The sequence below is a fragment of the Urocitellus parryii genome, chromosome 1, assembly GCF_045843805.1.
Source record: "Urocitellus parryii isolate mUroPar1 chromosome 1, mUroPar1.hap1, whole genome shotgun sequence".
NCBI lineage: Eukaryota > Metazoa > Chordata > Mammalia > Rodentia > Sciuridae > Urocitellus > Urocitellus parryii.
In genome coordinates, this window is record NC_135531.1 from 187,723,668 (window position 1) to 187,746,254 (window position 22,587).

General features: G+C 38.6%; 1 long non-coding RNA gene across 1 annotated transcript in view; it reads right to left on the bottom strand.

Annotated features, from left to right (window-relative positions):
- LOC113182751 (uncharacterized) overlaps positions 1 to 22,587 on the bottom strand; it is a 176,922-nt gene that overhangs the window by 61,673 nt on the left and 92,662 nt on the right. The window lies entirely within an intron of this gene.

The following is a 22,587-nucleotide window of genomic DNA, read 5'->3' on the forward strand; positions in this document are numbered from 1 at the left end:
CCTATAATGGGAGCTACCAGATAATATAGAGGATTTCCAGTTTATATTTGAGCTCCAGAGAAACAACAAGAGTTCATTAATATACCTAAGATCTATTCAGCTGGGACCTAAGCTCAGCTCCTTAAACTTAAACTTCAAATATTTCTCTTCACTTTCCCATGTGTGTGCAAGTGGAGGTGCCAGGTGGTTGAATGCTATAGTTCCATTGCTCGAAAATATAGAAGAATCACACGGCTTTGGGGTAATATTTGCATTTATAATCCTTCGGGAAGCACAATAGGAAATACTAGGGGTGACAAGGTTGAAGGTCTTGGGTATGGTCTGTCCAGATGGCTAACTCCCTTCCTGTGCATTGTCCCTTAAATGTCAGGAATGGCCTTTTAGGTCTTATACAAAGTCCAGTTGAGCAGATGGGAAACACATTCCAAACTTCCTCTCTAACCTGGGCAAGGCTTATTGACCTTCTGTACTCAGTTAAATTTTCTGCAAAATAAGGCAGTTTAGCCCCCTAGTCTAAGATCTCATGCAGCTCCAATACTTTGTGCTCCTTACTAGACATTTGGCCTCTGATCCAAACTCTGCCACTTCCTGAAGTTTTAGCTCAGCAAAGACCCTAAGTTCTCCCCTTGCAGAGGCACTAAGGAGGATAGTTGAGCAACTGACCCAAAGGTATGAGATTCAAAATTATGAGAGTTTCTGAATGTGCATCATCACCAAGTAGGATTATAGGATAAATCACAATTTATCCTACATTCTCTGCTATCAACTGTGATACCGCCAGTTATCGGTGATGAGTCCTGCTTCCCCACATGTTGAAGGATTATAGGATAAATATAAAAATTATTTTCCTACCAATTGGGGAGTTGAAACAGATACCTCTCAGATGCCTCCTTCCTTGGTCATCAACTAGTAGAGAATGCAGTACAGATGTCCCCAAATTTTGTGAAATGAAGTGATTTTTCTGGGCGCAGACTCCTAACTGAGGTAGCCCCTTCTGCTCTCTTTCTTGAATTCAGAAAGAAAGGGACTGTTTTGAAACAGTGGGAATCAACCCAGAATTCAAGCTACCAGAGCAAAAAACATCCCTCAAATAAATGCACCTGACAGAGATCAGAACTGAAAATCTCAAGTCACTTTCAGAGGGAAAAGATTCAGTAAACCTTCTGAGATATAACTGGGTGGGAGGCACACACACAGCCCAGACGGGAGGTTTGCAGCTGTTAGACTTAGTTATCTAAGCTAAGTTACTACCTGTGCCTCAGGGACATAGACACCTGCTTCTGTGTGGGTGGAGGGAGAACACAAATTAATACTCATCAAATTCCAACAGTAAGCTGCCTTATTCTATCTGTAAAAGCTCTCCAAAATAAATATCAGTGTCTTATTTTTGCTGTCTATATGAAAATAAAATAAAAAGAAACAGAAATCTCATAGACGTGAGTTTTATAAGGTGCCTTGGGAAAGGACTTACAGGTTTAAGTGCAAAGTTCCATGAATGGGCACTCTGGCTGTGCAGGGAAGCAAAGACCAGCAGTGGTGTGGAGAGGAAGCAATGGATTCAATATATGTGAACAGAAATAAACTTTAATTCCCTCAAAAAGCAAATGGTGTTTGGTGCCAATGAGCACTGAGTTCGTGAGCAAGCATTCCTTTCTGAGAACAGAAAAGTTTAAGAAACCCATAGGGAGACCCCATTTTGTCTCTCAACCCAAAGAGAAAGGGGAGATTTCTGGGACCATTGAGCCCTGCCTGAATTAATATTCAGTTAATTCAATGTTTCAATGTGCATTTGTGGATAAGGGTACCTGATCTATATATTGGATGAAACCAGGAGTTCTTGGAAAGGAGTGGGTAGATATGCAAAGCTGGCCACATTCCCTGAAACTAATTATATTAGGGAGTTTATTATAATTTTTGCTATTCTCAGTGTATCACGAGAAACAGAAGCCCAGAAAAGTTAAGTGCTAATGCATAGCACTAAGTGGAAAATTCAGAGCACTGGCTCAGGTGTTCCAATTCCAAAGCCTCTTTTCTTGATGTCTACATAGTCTGAATTTATTGGCCCTGGCAAAGGCTTCCTTCTCCAAATAACAACTGTTGACAGGCTGAGGTCTGACATACCACACACAAAAAAAACATGGATTTCAAAGGCCAAATTTTTCTGTAGTAGTGGCAGTGTTTACAATTTAAGTCTCATTAATCATTAATGCTTCCTTTAAAATGAGTTTGCCACGGCAGAGTGGATGCAGATGCTTTGAAAAGCAGTGAAGCATGAAGATCCTCTTGGATTCCCATGATCCTCCAACCACAATTCTCCGCCATCAACTGTGATACCTCCGGTTATCGGTGATGAGTCCTGCTTCCCCACATGTTGAAGTCTGAACATTAGAGAAGCATGCTGAGGCAGGCATATAAAGCAGGGTTTATTTAAAAAAGGGGTAACATAGACTTGACTGAGAAGGGGGCCATAGCTGGTATCCTGTTATCCCAAGAAGCGAGGTGTTCTGCCCATTTTATATGTCCTAGGCTTCCTTTGTTCTGCTGTCTTTTCTCCCTTATCTTTCTCCTTCCTGCATAGGTGACTAGGCCCAGGAATGCTTGGTGGGAGGGCCAAAGGTGGGAACCAGGTGGGCTAAAGAGGGCAGAGCAGGATGGAGTACCCAAGGACACAGTAACAACCTTATAGCTCCCTGTAGGGAGGGGCAACTCCTGGGCCAGGTTACCTTGGCAACAGGTTGGAGCATGGGCAGGTTCTTGATAAAGGTGGAGGAAGGGCTCTAGAGGAATTAACATTTCAATCACCACCTACTTGGGCCCAATCCAGCTACAAATTCCAAAATACTCTCTTTCTACCCAACCCAAGAAGACTACTTCATTTCTGATACCAACCACACTGATATAGCAGATCCCACAGAGGCTGGGTCCTTATCAAGACTGACTTCCGCTCAGATGCTAGCTGTAGGTCTTAAGGGCTACCCAAACTTCTGACTGACCAGCTATAATGTCAAGGGTTCCCACAACGTTCATAGTTTTTATAACTCACTACAATGACTCGCAGAATTTGCTGCAAGCAGTACACTTAAATTATAATCGTGTTATCATGGATTTAGATCAAGATTAGCCAAGAAAGAGGGTGGAGGAAGAAAGAGAGAAAGGAAGGAAAATAGGAAGGAAGGAAGGCAGACAGACAAGGCATCTGCAAGTTTGAAAGTTGCTTCCAGATGTTCTCAATGAAATCACTATGTGTAACACTCTTAGCACATAAATGTGCCCACAGTTTTTACTGGGGTTTCATTATATAGGCATGATTGATTAAATCATTGGTCACATGATTAAACTTGACCTCTACCCCCCTACACTTGCCTTCCTAAGGTCATATGTCTGAAAGTTCTAATGCTCTATTCACATGCTTGGTCTTTTTCATGATCAGCCCACATCCTGAAACTAACTAGCAACCTATCATGAGTCACCTCATTAGCAAAACAAATACTTCAGTCACTCAAGAAATTTCAAGTGTTTTCCAACCTCTTTCCCAGGAACAGTAGACAAAGACCAGATATATTCCTCATTAGAGGACACTATGAAATGGAGAGTTTACATGGCTAAAAGGGAAAAGAAACCTAGGTGGTAGTCAGAGTCTCTGACACTTGGGGATGACTGATGAGAACAGATGTGACCCCTCCGGAGTCCAGTGGATCTAGAGATTCAGCATAGTACCATACCGTGGTGGAGAACACAACTCTGACTGTTCCTTTTACCAACCATGAGAATTTGATAACTTTGTAATCTCCCTGGGCTCATTTTCCACATGTGTTTAATGGTGCTAGCAACAGGCCTACTCTCAAACGTCTGTTTATGGGGATTTAACAAGGTGATTAATGAAATGTGCTTAGAACAGGGTTTGGCTATAGTAAGATATTACTATCACAAACTGTCTCTCTATAAGGAAACTTGGAAGGATACTCCAGATTAAGTCAGACTTGGCCAGATCTGGGAGGAGAGAGCAGAAGTGAGAGAGAAGGGCCATTTGGAATACATTATCCTGTGTGAGTCAGCTTTTCATTACTTTAACAAATACCTGAGATAAACCAACCGACAAGGAGAGAAGTTTCTATTTTGGTTCACCGTTTCTGGGTTTTCAGTCTAGGGTCACTTGGCCTGTGGCTCTGGGGCCTAGAGTGAGGCACTTCATCATGAGGAGAATGTGTGGCAGAGGAAGCTACCCACCTCCTAACAGCAGGAAGCAAAAGAGGAAGGAAAGAGTTAGGGTCTCAATATCCCCTTCCAGGGCACACCCCCATGTGACCTTATTTTTTCCCTCTCTGCCCCACCCCTTAAAGGTCCCACCACTTCCCAAGAGCCCACAGGCAGGTGACCAAACCTATAGCATAGAGGCTTTGGAAAATACTTGTCCAAGCCACAGCATAGCCCATGTTGAAGCCAGGTAGATGGGTGACTGACAGCTCTCTGACACAGTGTCCCAGGCTGCAGAAGAAAGTGGGACCTCACAGAGGGGGCTCCTGAGGCACTTCTGTCCCCACACCTGTTTTGTTCTTTGCCAGTTGCCATCACCCTGGGAAACGGCAGTTATGGGTTGTCACGGCCCAGAGGGGGTTCACCAACAATGCCGCTGACCTCAGACAAAGGTTCAGGAAGAGATTCCACACAAGTGCACAGAGTGTTGGATGGGAAGAGTTGCCATGGCAATGATCTGAGAACGCAGGCCTGCTGCCTCCACCTTTACTCTGCCCTTTCTGTGTGAGGGCAACCTGTGGAGAGCGCTTCCCATCACGCCTCAACAGATTCCCAGTCATGTGTGCCGTGGAGTCTGAAAATCTGGCAAGTCTTCTGCACAGGGTTCCCCACAGGTGCAGGGCAGCACCACCCCACTAGAGCTTAGGCACCCCACCCACACTGATGGCTTTTCATTGCTGGAAAAGAGCAACTTAAAGGAGGAAAGATTTATTTTGACTCATGGTTTCAGAGGATTCAGTCCATGGCTAGCCATCTCCATTGCTTTGGTCCTTAAGTGAGGTCTATCATGATGGAAGGGCATGACAGAGAAAGACTGTTTAGCACATGGCAACTGGGACTCAGAGAGAGACACAGAGACAGAGAGAGAGAGAGAGAGAGAGAGAGAGAGAGAGAGAGAGGCTGAAGAGAGGATTAACCCTTCCAGGGCAAGCTTCCAGTGACCTGTTTTCTCAACTGGGTCCCACCTCCCAGTAGTCCGTTCAGCCATCAATGGATTAATACATGGATGAGGTCAGAACCCTTATTATCCAATCACTTCTCTAAAGCCCCACCTCCAAACACATGATATTTTGGGGGACATTTCAGATCCAAACTATAATATTGACCCCTATTTAAAAGGACCTCAATATTAAAAGGATAAATAATGGGTGGCTGGAAGCCTGGGTACCACTTAAACAATGACCAGTAGAAAATAGGGACACATACACAGTAGCTCAGTGTATAGGGTGAATTATTTAGCCTTGACTAAAAAGAGGATAGCCAACAACACAACTTAGAGTGGGGCCTGGCCGTACCAGATAGCAATAATGTGATATGGGTAAGAGGTTTAGTTCCTGCAATATCAATCAACTTCTGGAGGGACTGGAGATGGAGAGAAATCATGTAAGCAATCAAACAATTACATCTTCATGATGGAGCTCTAATAGAAATTCTGAACACGAGGGTGGCTTCCCTGATTGGCAGCACTCAGCATGTTGTCCCATACTGATGCCAGGAGAGAAACACTGTCCTGACTCCATACAGGGAGGACAGAAAGAAGCTTGGCATTTCACAGCAGACTCTGTCCTATATTCATCTCCCCTCTTTTTTTTTATCTGTGTCTTTTTTCCTATAATAAACCACAAGAATAACAGCTTTCAATGACTTCAGGCAGTGCTTTTAGTGATGATTAAACCTAAACATGGTTTGAAAAATCCCTCAAACTTGCAACTGATATCAAAAGTCAGAACTGCTTCCATCTAACTGCAAGGGGCCTGACACTCACACTCTTCTGACAATCAAGGAGCCTGAGGTCCATCCTTCCTCTGCTCTTGGCTAGCTGTATCAGCCCTAGTAGACCACTGAGTCTGAGTGTCAGCTTTGCATCTATAAAATAAGCATAATAGCTATAAAGTGTGGATGAAGATTAAATTATACATTATAATTGGAGGACCCATAGAATAAATGACGGAAATAAACAAACCATCTACCATGTGCCTCTCTCTCTCTCTCTCTCTCTCTCTCTATATATATATATATATATATATATGATATATATATATATGATATATATATATATATATATGATATATATATATATGATATATATATATCATATATATATATATATGATATATATATCATTATATATATATATATGATATATATATATCATTATATATATATAAATGATATATATATATCATTTTACCTAACAAACTGAAATCACTGCTAACTTCTGGGTTTTGACTCCTGTCCTTGGAAGGGTGACCTCATACCTTCTGGTAATCTGGGTTTCCCTTCGTACAGGAGACCTCAAATATCTTCCATAGGGTCTTCCCTAACCCCATCCAGCTTAGCTCCCCACCCCAGGTGCCTTCACTACATCTTCTTACTTTTTTCATAGGAATTGTCCACAAAGGAATTTCTCTTGATCACACTTTGATTCACAGGTATTTATCTTTCACTATAGAACAAAGCTCCCAAACAGCAAGTTCAATAGATCTTGTCTATAACTATATTTCTGGCATTGACAGTAGTACTCAGCCCATAATTTGATGAATGAATAAATTTATTCCTTTAATTCATAAGAAAATCAAAGACAAAGAGTCTGCCAGATGACACACCACTGTACTAAAGGACCAAAATGAACATATTTTAACTAACCCTTTCTCTGCTATGTCTAAATCATCTTGCCTTTTAAATAGAATTCAATTTTGTTTGAATTGAGATAAATTTGAAATTATTCCTGATAAAGGTAAACTTTGGACTCACACTGGATACCTTTATTGGGAAGCCAGTAGTAGTTGGTGGTAGTATTTGGTGATTCCGTTTGCTTTGGTTTGGTTTATGCTATTTTTTTAACTTTGATTTTTTTCTTTGTGGTGGTATTTGGTTGTTAATTTGGGGGTTTTGTTTGTTTAGGATGTAATAAAAAATGGTATAGTCAGAGGATAATGCTGTCAAAAGAAAATCTCAGCATGTGGAAGGAGAAGGAAATGGAAGAGAAAGTTTGGTTATGAGACTGTGAATCACCTGCATCACTGGGCAAAGTGCCGTGTTTTTGAAACTTCTCTGTATCTCTTTTCCTCATGGGGGAGGACTAAAGGAGACCACATGAATTTATTCCCAACAGGAAGGGGCTCCTCAGACGCTGGGCCTCTATCACAGAGTGTCCAGTACCTCACCAGGGAATTCCTACCTACTCAGAGGGATAAGCCTCCTGAGAAATTAAAGTCTCCAATAATTAGTGAAGAACAAAAAATAGTCAGAAAGGATAGTTTTAAAGAAGGAGTCCTGATAGGTCCAGGCACTCAGGACCTGGAGCTACACAATTAGAAAATGGATCCTTTGGTTTATTTAAGGAGTACATCCAAGTCAAGGGTAGATTTCAAGGGTGGAGTCTTGCTTCCTGACTTCTTGCAGTCAGCAGGTTGATAGGCATCTTGGCCTGTCACACCCATCTCAGAGATGCTGTGCAGCTGCAGCAGGTCACCCCATCTCTGGTGGTACGTGGGACATGACAGAGCTTGGATAGGGCTCACAATGTCTCTGGGCAGTCAGCCAGAGGAAATGTCCACTGGAAGTTCCCAGACACCAGATTTGGTCTATTCAGTTAGGCTGCAATGTGCGACAGTCCACTCACAGTCCCCACATGGCTTGCAACAGGACTCCCTGGAGTTTGTTCCTGTATGTATTTTGTTCCGAAGTCAGATGGTGAAGCTTTCTTTGATTGGACAAGGTTTTTTCACCTGTAATTCTCCCCACATATACACAAAGTAGGGAGGAAGGAATTTGAGAATGAGAATGAATGCCCCCAAAGAGAACTTTATGTAGATTCCAGGAGGAGCAAATTGGCTTCTCTGGAGAATAGCTCCCTTGTTGAAGCACATCAGACTGACAGAGACACAGGCAGAGGGGTATTTTCATCTTTACCATGGTAGACAGAGGTATTATGGACAGGTTAGATAAAACTATGGAGATGTGTGCACATGGGGTGTGCGTGTGTGTGTGTGTGTGTGTGTGTGTGTGTATACTGACACTTTATATTTGTAAGGAAAAGCTAAGTGAGAAAGAACCCCAAATCCAAATCCAGCCAGGAATAGAAGTTCAGAGTCAACCCAGACCACACGAATGGTTTGGGGTATGCCTTTTCCATTCCTCTGTGGTCATGGTCTTTACCTTCAAATCCAGCTCTCTTCTTTTTAAAATAGCCTGGTTGGGTCAGGCATCCACATCTCTCCCTATGATTCCCTCAAAAACAGCTTCACCTGAAACTAAGGCAGAGCATATCACCTGTCAGCAAATCTCAAAGTGTATGTTTCTGTGTGTGTGTGTGTATGTGTGTGTGTGCATGGTGTGTTTGTGTGTGTGTGTGTTTGTAAAGAAATCGATTACACAGAATTGTCTCACATGGTTATATGAACAGAAATCCCAAGAACTATAATTAATAAACTGGATTTCCAGGACAGCTCATCATGTTAGTTCCAACCTAAAAACCATCCATGTTCAAGACCTGAGAAGAGTCAACATTTTAGCCCAAGTCCACAGGCAGGAAAAGAGGGATGCACCACAGTCATGCAGGAGTAGACCCCTCTTTTCTGTGGGACCCCTTTTTTGTGGATTTAGTGAGGCCCACAAATATGAGGCTCACAAAGAGCACTTTGCTCTACTTATTCTACAAATTTGAATGTTAATCTTAATCCAGAAACATCCTAACAGACACACCCAAAATAATGTCCATACCCCCTGCAGTCCAGACAGGTTGAACCATAAAATTAACCATCACAAGTCCATTTCTGTCAGCTTGACACCCACACACTCTTAAACCATATATAATCACCCCAAAATAATAACAATAATTCAGCCTAAAATGTGCAACTATCCTGTGTGCAATTGGAAGCACACTCTTTCTTCAAAAGAGGAGGCAAAGTCCTTGGCTGATGTTTACTCTTCTTGATATCCACTATTTAAATACTATGATTTAAAATTATCAATACTCAAATATTATGATGTAAAGTTGAATAAGTTACATGGTGAAAATTAAAATATTTCACACATACATATTCATATAAAACACATACAAATATTCATAACAAATACAGAGGAAATCTTCACGATGATACAGACCTCAAATTTCTGTAACTGGTGATGTGATCACAGCTGGTGTCAACTCAAACATTATCCAAATGATATTTAAATGGAACTTACAGTCAAGTAGTATGGTGTGAATATAATGTTGCTTAACTTTACTGCTATCTTCTGTGACTCACATTATAGCTGTAAGCTTCCTGAATGAAAGTCTCATTTATTTACAGAAATAAACATAGCTTTGGGGCTGGGAATATTGCTCAGTTGGTAGAGTTCATGCTTCACATGCACAAAGCCCTGAGTTCAATCCCCAGCACCACAAAATAAATAAATAAACAAACAAATATAGTTTCCTATACATATCAATTTATTGATAAGTATTTGTTGCATAAATGCATGAAATGGATCACAAACTTTCTCAAGATAAATATTTTGACTTAAGAGACTCCTGTTTCCCTTGCATTGCTCTAAGAGGTCCTGAAAACCTAGAATCAAATCCCACAAAGGTTTGTTAAAAATTTATTTTGGAACTTCTAAGAAACAGGTCTTGTTCTAATTCACAGTCTGGGGTAATTCAGAGGAACAGCTTTCTGCTGCAGTATAGAACCAAAGAATTGAGTCCTAGACCAAGTCCCACTGTCCTAGGTTGCTCAAGGCAATGTGGTTGGTGGGAAGAGTCACAAATCGCCACAAAGTCAGTGCACTGCCTCAAGTCTGAAGGTCAAGCCAAGGAATGGAATAGGGTTAACAGGGCATAGGCTGGAAACCTAGTGAGCTGAGAGCAGGGAAGAAGGTGGAGTAAGCAATGAAACAGGAAAGTGGTTCAGGATTGAGACTGTGAGTCATCAGCAGGGATGGGCCTGCCACAGGAAGTGGTGACCAGCATTTAGGATACAGCAGACTCTCAGCCTAAAGAAATTGTGTAGGGCAGATCTCCAGGGCAGCATCCTGGGTCCAGTGCCAAACAAAGACAGCATAGAAGGACAATGTCCAGAAGAAAGACATTGCTCCTATTATGGGGACTCGGAGATTCAGGATGGGGTCCCTGTGCCCACTTAATACTGATTCACCCAAAAGGATACCATGAGATAGAGAAATTTCTTGACCTTCTCTGTAGCTACTTGTATTATTTGTACACTATCTAAAAAGTTGCACCTCTGCCAAAGAAGAAAACAAGTATTGATGATGGAAGAGCTCTGAATTCTTATTCCTTTGTAGGAGTGGTGTAAATCCTTAAGTGAAGATTGTTTTAATGCATTATTAAGTCATCGGTGAAAACTGAGAAAGTATAACAAGGAGAGATGCTGAGAAAAGTGGGGAGCCAACCCAGAACAACTAATGTGAGAAGCATCATACTGGAGACAACCAGAAAGAGGGTCATGGCAACCACACAGCTATGCTAGACGGTGTTGGAAGTTCCCACCTGAAAGTCTTTTCCAACACAGGTGGAGGATGGGCAAGGAGAATTGGAGAGCCAGTATTCTGAAGCCAGAACATCATGGTAGAAAAAGCAAGGCTGGGTCAGGCAGGCAGAGATCCAAACCTCTGGGGAAAACCTGATGGATGTCATCAACATCATGGACTCAGTTGCCTATTGTAAAGGTGGGGGGCACAACTGACTATGATAACTAAGACCACAATGAAACCACAGATTAGGAGTAATGAGCATTTAGTGTTATGAAAATGTAAAGTTATATAAGCATTTTTATACAGGTGATCCACCAAGTACTATTCAGTACACATCTGAAGGAGGTGAATGAACATACCCTGCACAGATCTGAAGGAAGAATTTTTTTTTAGACAAAGAGAGAAGCAAGCTCAAAGATCCTGGGATGGAGTGCACTTGGCAAGTTCCAGGAGCTGCGGTGACAATTGGGTGTTGTCCCTTCTCTTCCTTTTCTGTCACATTGATATCCCTGGACTTTCCATCCTTAGTCCTGAAGCTGGATCCTCATCCTCTCTTGAGAAGTAGACTCCTAATTTGTATTCTTTATCTGAAAAGGAACCGTTTGTAAGAAAAGTGTTTGCTCCTTCAGAGGGACGGGACTTCTGTCAGAGAAATGATGTGTCTCTAAGTCCAGTGACCAGCTGTGGCATGCAGCCCCATCCCTGGCACTCCCACATGTCTGATGATTGCACTTGCTCAGGTACCTTCCAAAACAGATGACACACTCAGGAGGGAGTAAGATTTTTTTACAAGAAGCAAGTGTGAGATGGAGAGAGGGTAGGAAAGGGGACAAAGAGATTCACAGCTATGCCCCCTTCCCATTTCTGAAGAGAGGACAAAGGCATCAATTGTGCTTCCTAGGAAAGCTCTCCCCAGGACGAAGTAATAGAAAAGGCAGGTGGGGAGTAGAAAGGAAGCAGGGAGGTGTGGAATATTTTCTTTTGCTTTGTTGGCATTGGAAAGCTAAAAAAGAATCCGCCACCTGTGATTCTAGCCCTGATTGCAAAACATTCTGTTATTTAGCTTTGGGGCTGTAGTTAGCAGATTGTCAGCTTGGCCTTCCAGTACTGTAGCAGCCAAAAAGATTAGACATTTTAATTTCCTGAGCAGGTGCAGGAATCAGGATTGGTTTCGGGATACCTGTGAAAAGCGAAATAGAGATGGTAAGGAAAAGCAAGAACCGATGTGATATGTGTGTGGGTGGTGGAATGGGGTAGGCAGAAATGGAAGAGAGAGGTGAAGAGAAAGGGGAAATTTGAACACATAAGAGAGGAAACACCCAAAGCAGAAAGGGAGACATGGAAACGCCGGTCAAAGGACACAGAGGCTCAATTACACAGGAGGAGAAAGTTTTTCAGATCTATAGCACAGCATGTGAACAATAGTTATTAAAATATACTGTAAATTTAAAGATGGCTAGGAGAGTAAATTTCACAGGTTATCAGCATAAAATAAGCAATAAGTTTGTAAGCTGGTTGATATGTTAATTAGCTTGCTTTGATCATTCTGAAATATACCCATCTACATTGGAAGCAGGGGGCATAGAGAAGCAGCAGGTGCATACAGCTCAACAAACATGGCTGTGAAGACATCAAACAGTTTAGAGAAGATGCCATGGCCATATCTCAAGGGGAGAAACAGACTCACTAAAATTGAGACATCAGCATGGTAGAGTCATGGCACTTGCCTAAATCCCACCCTCTACGATTACCTTCCCACCTCCCTCTCACACCTGATAAACAATTGATTGCATTTGTGAACACATGGATCCTATTCTATCCCAGTCACTCAGTGATGATGACAAAGAAAGAGAAGATGATATAATGATTATTGTACATGTTTGTACTATGTTTGCATCGATTCCTTCAGAATTCATTAAGCGTACACTATGTGGGACATAAACATATGTGCTGACCACACAGCAGCACCAAGATAACAGTGATTCCTTTCCTCAGAGAACTGAAGGAATGATGACTGAAGGAAAAGACAACGCTTTATACAAAATGGTAGAGACAATAGGCAGGCATGGCAAACATAATAATAATGGTTCCTGCCTCACAGGATTATATGATGACGAAATTAGATAATATGTGTAATTTGGCACAGTGTGTGACTCAAAGTGATTATTGTGAATTTGAAACTTGCTAGGAGAGTAAATTTTATCACAAAATAATAAGTAGAAGAGGTGATAAGTGTATTAATTACCTTAATTTTATCATTCTGAAATGTATGCATACATAAAAACATCAAGTTTTGTTACATAAATATAAATAATTATATTTTGTCAATTAAATATAAATTTTAAAAATGCTCTATGACACTTCTTGTGAGAAAGTTCAGAAGACTTGCCTATATCCTTCTTTCTCATCCCTCTTATGGTATAAAGATTAAGCCACATGGAAGGGCAAAAAATAAAACTTTTGACCTTAGCAATAGAATAAAATCTATTGCAGGTATGATAATATAGTAAAAAAAAATCCTCCCCCCTGTAAGGGATATAAAAATAAATGCTGGGCCCAGACACAAATCTGGAAGAAAGGAAAATCACTGAGATGGTATAGACTCAAGAATCAGGGAGGCAGTGCATTTTCTTTTATAAACTAGGGGTCGAATCCAGGGGTGACTAACCATTGAGCCACATCCACAACCCTTTTATTTTGAAACATAGTCTCACTAAGTTGCTTAGGGCCTCGCTAAGCTGTTGAAGTTTGCTTTTGAACTTGCAATCCTCCTGCCTCAGCCTCCTGAGTTGCTGGGATTACAGGCATGCACCACCATGCCTGGCAAGACAGTGTATTTTTAATGCTGAAAACATTAGAACAATTAATTATGTCCCCACTCGACCTCCACATAGAGCTGTCAGATACTATGTAACAAAAAATACTGGTCTATTACTGTCACAGAGTAAAGAGGATGAAGAGAATGTCCTTCTGAGACATAACACAAAAGAAATGTTGAAAATTGAGATGGAGCAGATTTAGGAGAAAACCTTCTGCCCAGAGCCTTCTACATAAGAGAATACTAAAGAAGTTTCTAGGCTACAATGTAGTAAAAATACCTACAACAACAATGAATCTCAATCTAGCTCAATCAGGGCTATAAATTAGACTCTGACCCTAAATGTTCAGCATAAGTAAAGATAATAGGCCAATTTTCAGATATGAAAATAATTTATCTCCATCTCTATTGAACTATATAAGATATCTAACTTTCAACAAAAAAAAATATGAGGCATAATAACAGGAAAATATTTTATGTCAGAAAATTAAGCAAATAGCACAATCAGAGTCAGATATGACACAGATGTTGGAAATATTAAAAACAGAACTTAAAATAACTGTGATTAATATGTTGAGCTCTGATGGAAAAAGTATTCAACCAAGAACAGATGGGTAATGTATGCAGAGATAAAAACTCTAAAGTCAAACCAAAAGGAAATGCTAGAAGCACAAAACACTGTAAGATATGGAGAATGTATTTTAAAGTCTCATCAGGATACTTTGAGGTGAGAAAAGAATCTCCAAATTGAAGATCAATCAATAGAAATTACACAAATATAAATAAAAAGCAAAAAAAGGGAAAAATATAAGAACAAACTTCTAAAAGTGTGAACATAAATCAAGTAGGATAATACATGTGTAGCTGGAATTCCTGGAATGTAAAACTGGGGAGAAGAATATTGGGGGAAAAAGCCATTAACAATTTCCAAAATTATGACTGAACCATAGATCAAAAATTCTCACAAAACACCAAGAAAATACAGAACAAGACAAAATCCAACAAACAAAAACAGAAAACACCTAGGTATGTCATATATGAACTGCTGAAAAACCAGTATGGATAAAATCTACAAAATAGCCAAAAGCACATAAACAAACAAAAAAATAAAAACAACAACAAGAACAATAACTACAGAAGAACAAAGAAGAGAAATACAGAAGACTTCTCCTCAGAAACTATGCATGCCAAAAGAAAATGGAGTAACATCTTTAAACTGTTGGTTGGGGAGAGAATGGTTACTGCAGAATTCTGTATTCAGCAAACATATATATTTTTTTAAAGAAGAGGGGAAAATAGCTTTTTAAGTAAAACAATTGTGAAAAAATTCATTACTCTTAGACCTGTAGTACAAGAAATATGCAAGGAAGGATTTCAGTCAATCAGTAGAAAACTTTAGAAAATTTAGAGCTACATTTAGTAATGCATACTACTCTACATAAACAAACAAGGGTAAAGAAAATAATAAATTTATTTTTTTATTTCTAGAATCTCTTAAAAGTAACAAGCTAAAGTCAAAATACTAATGAAATATTGTAGGATTACAATATCATTAAAAGCAAAATTTATGACAAAAGATAACATAAAGGATGAGATTAATAAATTGGGAATACATTATTATAAGATGTATAACACAGCAAGAAGGCAGGTATGATATTTGTTGTAGTCAACCTTTTGGATCCCTGTGACCAAAAGACCTGACAAGAACAACTTAGAGCAGGAAAGTTTAAAAGTTCTCTTGGGTTACATTTTCAGAGATTCAGTTCTTGGTTGGCCAACTCCATAGCTCTGGGCCCAAGGTGAAGCAGGACATCATGGTGGAAGGACATAGCAGAGGAGAGCAGATGAGAACATGGCAAACAAGGAAACAGAGAGACCACCGCCCACCAAAGACAAATATAAATCCCTAAAGGGCACTCCCAATTTCCTACTTCCTCCATCCACACCCTACCTGCCAATGGTTACCACCCAGTGAATCCATAATGTGTATTAATACATTCATTAGGTTAAAATTCTCATTGTCTTATGATTTCCCCTCTGAACACACATGAACCTCCTATCTACACCATAATAATATTATTTGATGGTAAACTGATTAAAAATTAAATCCTAGGAAAATCACTAAAATTATCTTGAAATGATAGAAAAATTGAACCAACAAAGAGAAAAACAATCACACACACACACACACACACACACACACACATACACACACAAACACAATCTAAATGTAAGCATAAAATGGAGAAGGAAAAGGTAATGAAAAAATGGGAAAAAGCTAACAAGATAAGCTTAGATATCTTATGAAGATATAACAAGATAAATCTTAATACAATTTTATCAATAATTTTATGGAGTAGAAATGGCTTAAGTATGCCATTAAATGAAACTGAGAATTAACCAGTAAAACTGTCTGCTATAAACATAGTAAGCATAAATACAAATATAGATGAAGAATTAAAAAATACAGCATGTAAATAGTAAGTAAAAGAAATCCAGAGAAACTATATTAATATTTAAAGTACATTTTAGACAAAGGGATATCAGCAAGGAAAAAGAAGGATGTTATATAATGATAGAGAAGTCAATTGTCAAAGAAGACACATAAATTGTAAATGTCTAGACCTAAAAAAAGAATTTCAGTATAGATTAAGCAAGAACAGATCTGAATAGAGAAATAATCCTATAAATATGCATGGAAACTCTGGTACTTATCTCTCGGAAGTTAATAAAACAAGTAAATGGAAAATCAGTAGGAGCATAGATAACCTGAATAGCACTATAAATCAACTAAAAAAAAATGACATTCAAAGAATACCTTAGCCCCCAAACATAGAATACACATTCTTTACAAGTATATAGAGAACATTCACCAAGTCACATCATAATTTAGGCAAGAAAAAGCAAACCTTACCAAATTTTAAAAATTTTAAGTTGCACAAAGTATGTTCACAGAGAATAATAAAACTAAAGAAGAAATCAAGGTATCTGGAAGATTCTCAAATATTTGTAAATTAAATTACACATTTATAGCCAATGAATCAAAGAAGAAACCATGAAAATACTTTTAAATAAATGAAGAATAACATCAAAATCTGTGCTGTATTAAATGCAGCTAAAGAAATATTTAGAGGAATATTTGTAACATTGATTATGTACACTGGAAAATGTGAAAAGCCTCAAATCAATTATTACATACCTTAGTAAACTAAATAATCAAGTTAAAAACAAAATAAGAAGAGAGCAAAAAAACAATAATGTCAGTAGATCAGTGAAATTGAGAACTCTCACTCCATAACACAGAAATAATCAATGAAACCAAAACTTAAATCTTTGAAAGATATTAAAGAGACTGACACCCCCCACACCATAAAAAAGATAGAAGGAAGAGAAAAGTAGAAGAAAGAAAGAAAGGGGAGGGAGAGAGGAAGAAGAAAGAGTGAAAGAATAAAAAGAAGAAAGAGATTAAATTTCAACTATCAGAAATGAAAGAAAACATCACTATCCATCCTATAGATATTTAAAATAATAAGGCAACACTAAAAGCTCTCAGTCCATAAATTTACATGAAACCTGATAGTAAAATATTTATTTAAAAAATTAAATTTGTGGTAAAGATGTTTCACAAAGAAAATTGAGGCCCAGATGGTTTCATTATCAAATGTTACCAAACATTTAAGACAGAAAAGTACACCAATTCAATGCAAATATTTTCAGAATATAGGAAGTGTGGATCACTTCTCAATTTATTTAATTAGCTCAATGTTACTGTGATAACAAATGAGAAAATGATATTACAAGAAAAAAAAAAGTCAAACAGTAAAATCCCGCATGAACATGAATGTGAAAGTCCTCAGCAACACATTAGCCAATCACTTTCAACAATCCAGTGTGGTTTATCTTAGGAAATTGAAGCTGGTTCAAAATGCAAAATTCTATTAATCTAATTCATCATTTTAATAAAAATGAGAAATATAACCATATGAGATACTCAATAGACATGTAGGAAGCCTCTCACAACACTCAACATTAATTTAGGACAAAAGCTCTCAGCAAATAGGATACAGAAAGAAACTTCTTCAGTTTACTAATGGGCATCTACAAAATAATCTACACTTAATGTCATACACATTGATGAAGGATTGAATACATTTGTTGCAAAGTTGGAATAACCCAAGGGTATCTGTTTTTGACATTTTAGTTCACCATTTTTTTAAACTAAAGTTCTTGATCTGAGCAACAAGAGGAAGAAATGAAGAACAACAGATTCATGGAAGAAGAAATACAGTTGTTTCTATACATGCAGAACAATATTGTCTGTGTAGACATTTCCTGAGAATCTTTACAAAATTACTAAGTCTACCAAAGTCCCAGCCACAATGTCAATATACCAGTATTATATGGGTGATTCTAAATATGATTGACAAGCTGAATCTAGAATTCATATAGAAAATAAAACGAGCTAGACTAGCCAGAAGCTATTCAGGAAAAGAACAAAGTTAGTGGACTCATACTACTGATTATACAAAGCTAGCATAGTAAAAACTTTACCAAATATACAGATTGCAAGTAGAACAAGTTACACATACAAACTTGGTCAACCTAATTAATCATTAGGGAAATGCAAATTAAAACCACAATGAAAATCCACTAAAAAGCCATTAGAATGCCAACTCCAAATAACAAATACCATGGCAGAATAATGACTCCTAATGGAGTCCACATTATAATCCTCCAAACTTGTGAGTAAATTCTATAAGAAATGGCATGTGACTTTTAAATTCTCTTAACTATAGAAGCAAAGTATAAATCCATCTGTCAGCTTTGGTTTGGGCCATATGACTTACTTGCAACAATGCAATCAGTGGCCATGCCCTGGTCAAAGGCTCGATGGTGACTATTTTGCTCTTGGTCCTCTGTCATCATCATGAAAAGAACTTGCCTTCACTAGCCTCCAAATGGGAAAATAGATTTATAAAACAGATCTCCACCCATACTAACCAAGCCATAGCCAATCCACAAATCCATGAGGATAAATGTTGGCTTTAAACAATTTAATTCAGGAGTAGCTTGTTGCATAATAAATGTGTAGCAAACCAGTGATGATGGGCAGGTAAGACTTTCTAAACAGATACAGCTAGAGTGGAACACAGTACACTGTGGTTAAATCAGAAATACACCTATTGGAAATCTGGACCCATTTGTTATTCAGCCATAAACAGACTTTTTAAACTCTCTTAGCCTTCATTTCTTTGTCTGTTAAATTAGATACTCTCATATAATTAAAGTATTAAATGTAACTCGCTACACCTGAAAACAAGCAAAATCAAATTCCATGTTGGCAGGATTTGAAATGAACAAGAAAGACCTTTGGATCCTATCAATTCTATTAATAAATAAAAAGTACAAGGGGAACCAGGAGTTTATTGACTTAACCTCACATTGGATTTCTGATTGACTCCTAAGTAGAATGTCAGAGAAAATCCTTGCTAATACAGGGTAATGTGGAGTCATTTTATGCATCAGTCATCTTGAAAAACAAGATATCAAAGCAGGTATAGATCAAGAGTGGCCAGGTCTCCTGCAGAGCTGAAAATATTGACTTGTGGTAGTCACTGCCCAATAACACGACTTGCTTTTTGCTCTCACGATGCCATTTAGTGTGCAGAAAACACTAACTTTGCTTAATGAGGCATTGACCAAAATGTGATCTGTGAAACAGTACTTTCTTGGAATATTACTAGATGTGTCATGGATGGAATTTATTTTTAAAGCCAAGGTGATTTTAAAACTTTGAGCTAAGCAAAGACTCATCTTTCATATGTTCACATACCCTATATATCTTCAGAAGAATGAGGCAAGGAAAGATGTTGTATATAGCATACTGCATTGTCCACCCTCACTGATCATGAAAACATCTTTCTGAGTTGCCTCCTATGTTTGTGTTTGGAGAATATATTTACATAAACACTGGGCTTATAAAAATACTAGGGTGGGACAGAAAATAAAACCCAAGGTTACAAAAATGATTTTTCTTAATAAAACACAATAATATTCCTATAGAAAAACAAATCTTACTTGTTGCCACCATTATTGACAGGGACAATAATCTATGGCATTTGTACTTAAGAGGGATTATAACAAATCTGATGAAAATTTAGAATTTTTAGTTAAATGCCTATAATTTATTAGGCATCTCTCAAGCTCTATACAGATTACAAGACACTTTACATATATTACCTCATGCCTTCTTCCTATGAAAACCCCAAGAAGTAGAAATTATTATTCCTATTTTACAGACAAGCAAATTTAGTGTGTGAGATTTTCCTAAAGTTAAATGGCAGAGGGTGGACAGAAGCACTTTTGTTAACAATTCTCTCACCCACCCATGAGTTCCAAGCTTGTGTCTAAATGCATCCAAGTACTGTTGTACGTAAGTTTCTTTCAGATTTCCCTATTAGTTGGCAGTGATGCCTCCATACATGCTCCCCACCCCCAATTGTGTCTGACAAAGGTCAAAATGATCTTTGAAAGGATCAACTTCCTTCCAACTTATTTAGCAACATCTCAAAAAAAAAAACTCACAATGATAGCTCTGTGAATCCACAATATCTAATACCCAGTGAAGCAAAATTTGCAATGTCTTTCATCCAAGCAAAATACCAGGCATACAAAGAAGCAAGAAAATATAACCCCTACTGAAGAGAAAAATTCAGTCAATTGATGAGAAATTACACAGAAAATAGAATTTAAAAATGAGAATATGAAAGAATTTATACAACTACATTTTGTATATCCTAGAAGAATGTTTCAACATGTAGACAACCAAATTGTTTGCTTTAAAATAGCTAATTTCATTATGTGAGTTTCACCTCTATTTTTAATTTTTTTAATTATCAGTGTACCTTTTTTTCTTTTTAATCAAACCCAGTGCCTCACACATGGGAGGCAAACGCTCTACCATTGAGCTACAACCTCAGCCTTCATCTCAATTTAAAATATATATATATTTTAAGTAAATTGAAGCATTCTGGTAGAAAAGGGTAGAGGAAGTTCCAGATCATGTAAATAATGTGAATAATGATGTTATAAAGTTTATATAAAGGAGGATGAGAGCAGGAAGTTGCAAGTAATTCAGTAGAAGAGAGTCTGACATTTCTGGGCCATAATTGGAGATTCAAGAGACTAGAGGGACAGACAGGGAACAGGGATGTAAATGTCATGCTACAGGACTTGACTTGATTTAGTAGGTCATAGGGAACCATCAGAAGGCTCTAACTAAAGAGAGCATGTTCAGATAAAGGTTACATATGGCAGATCATGCTAGATGTTTATGGGAATGTGGGTGGGAGGGCATGCACATACATGTAAAGATTAGGAAGCTTTGGACAGAGTCTAGTCAAAAGGTATAGAAGCTATATGGGGAAGGGCTGAAAATAAGGAGAATACATAAGAAATATTTGGGAGGTAAAATAGGCATGACTAGATAACTGGTTGAAGCAGGAAGTAGAAGGAATTACTCAGTGTTGACCTTCAGGGGTCCAGCCCAGGTGCCAGTGTGGATGCTGGCGCTACCACCTGAGATGGGAAGGAATCTTATGCAAAACAAATTCTTCTAGAATCCCTGAAAGAATTGGAATATGGGTGAGATTTCCTGTGATAACAACACTCATAAATAACCAAAGGAATCTCAAGCAGATTATATAATTCACCAACTCACCTAGTCAACCCTCAGCCCTCCTAGACTCAGAAGTCTGGGACTCCACCCCAGCCCCAGTTACCCAATGTCCTTCTCTCTGGAGGAGTTGTTATTCCTGGATTCACCAGCAGAAAAGCCTATCTGCTTCACTCATCATTTAAAGACTTGTACTTGATTGCCAATATAAATAGGTTTATAACCTTTCCGTTGGATGAAATGACATCTGCTTTTCACTATGCTTAACATCTGGCTATTCCAACAAAGCATATAATGATATTTAATGGATGAGAAGTATCTAATGGATTGCAGCCAAGTCTATGAATAAGACTGTAAAGCATAAAAGCAATTTGTAGAGATCCTCCTGATATAAATCCCAGACTAGGGGGAAAAAAATTCCAGGTGTATGTTGAGTGTCCAGGCCACATCAGGTAAAAACACTTACGAAGTCTCCGTATTGAAATGTATATATGCTAGGTCCCTGGACACAGTTCTGAGACTTAGAAGAGCTATGAATCCAGTGGAGAAGGCATACAAGTCAGCAGCAGTAACAGAATGATCAAAGTTAGGACAGAGACATAAGGCAGGGACTTGAGGGGCACCCGGTAGGACCACTCAGATGAGTCTGAGAAGTTTGAACTTCAGATGAGCATAGAAGGAAGGGAAAAACTTCAAGCAATCATCAAGGATTAAATGAGAAGTAAAATTTCAGGCAGAGGCAAAAGTCCCCGTAAAGTTATAGAGTCCTAAACGGCATGCTATTGGGGGAAACTGTCCAGGGTTCCATAAGGCATAAGCAGAGTGTACTTTCAGGGATGAGAGGAAGACAGGGGTCAGCCACGTTGGGTCACTGAGGGACTTAAGGTCTGAGTGTGGTTTCGAATGATACCCTGAAAACCCAGGAACCACTGAAAGATGGATAAAAGAAGAGTAAATTGATCAATCTTGCTTTTTCATCAAGCCTGTGAAGCACTGAGAGGGGGCAGCTATAAGATGGTAAACCAAGAGGCTCTCAGAAGAAAACTTCTGAAAACTCAAAGGGAGAGGTGCTAAGGTGAGAAGGAGCCAGAGAGCTCTGAGAAGCATCTACAGGACTCATGAAGCTGTGTGACCTAGAGAAAGAGCATTATTCTGAGCCTCAGTTTATCAGTAAAGTGGAAACGATTAGGTCTAACTTTCACATATTTTTATGGCAAATCCACTAAACTGTAGGCTTATTTAAGTTGTACTAAGTCAGAACAAGAGATGCTTTCAAAGAAACCACATGAAACTGGCCTTGGGAACCTCCCAATATATGCAAAATAATAATAAGTAAGATGATTCAGAATCAATATCCTATCTA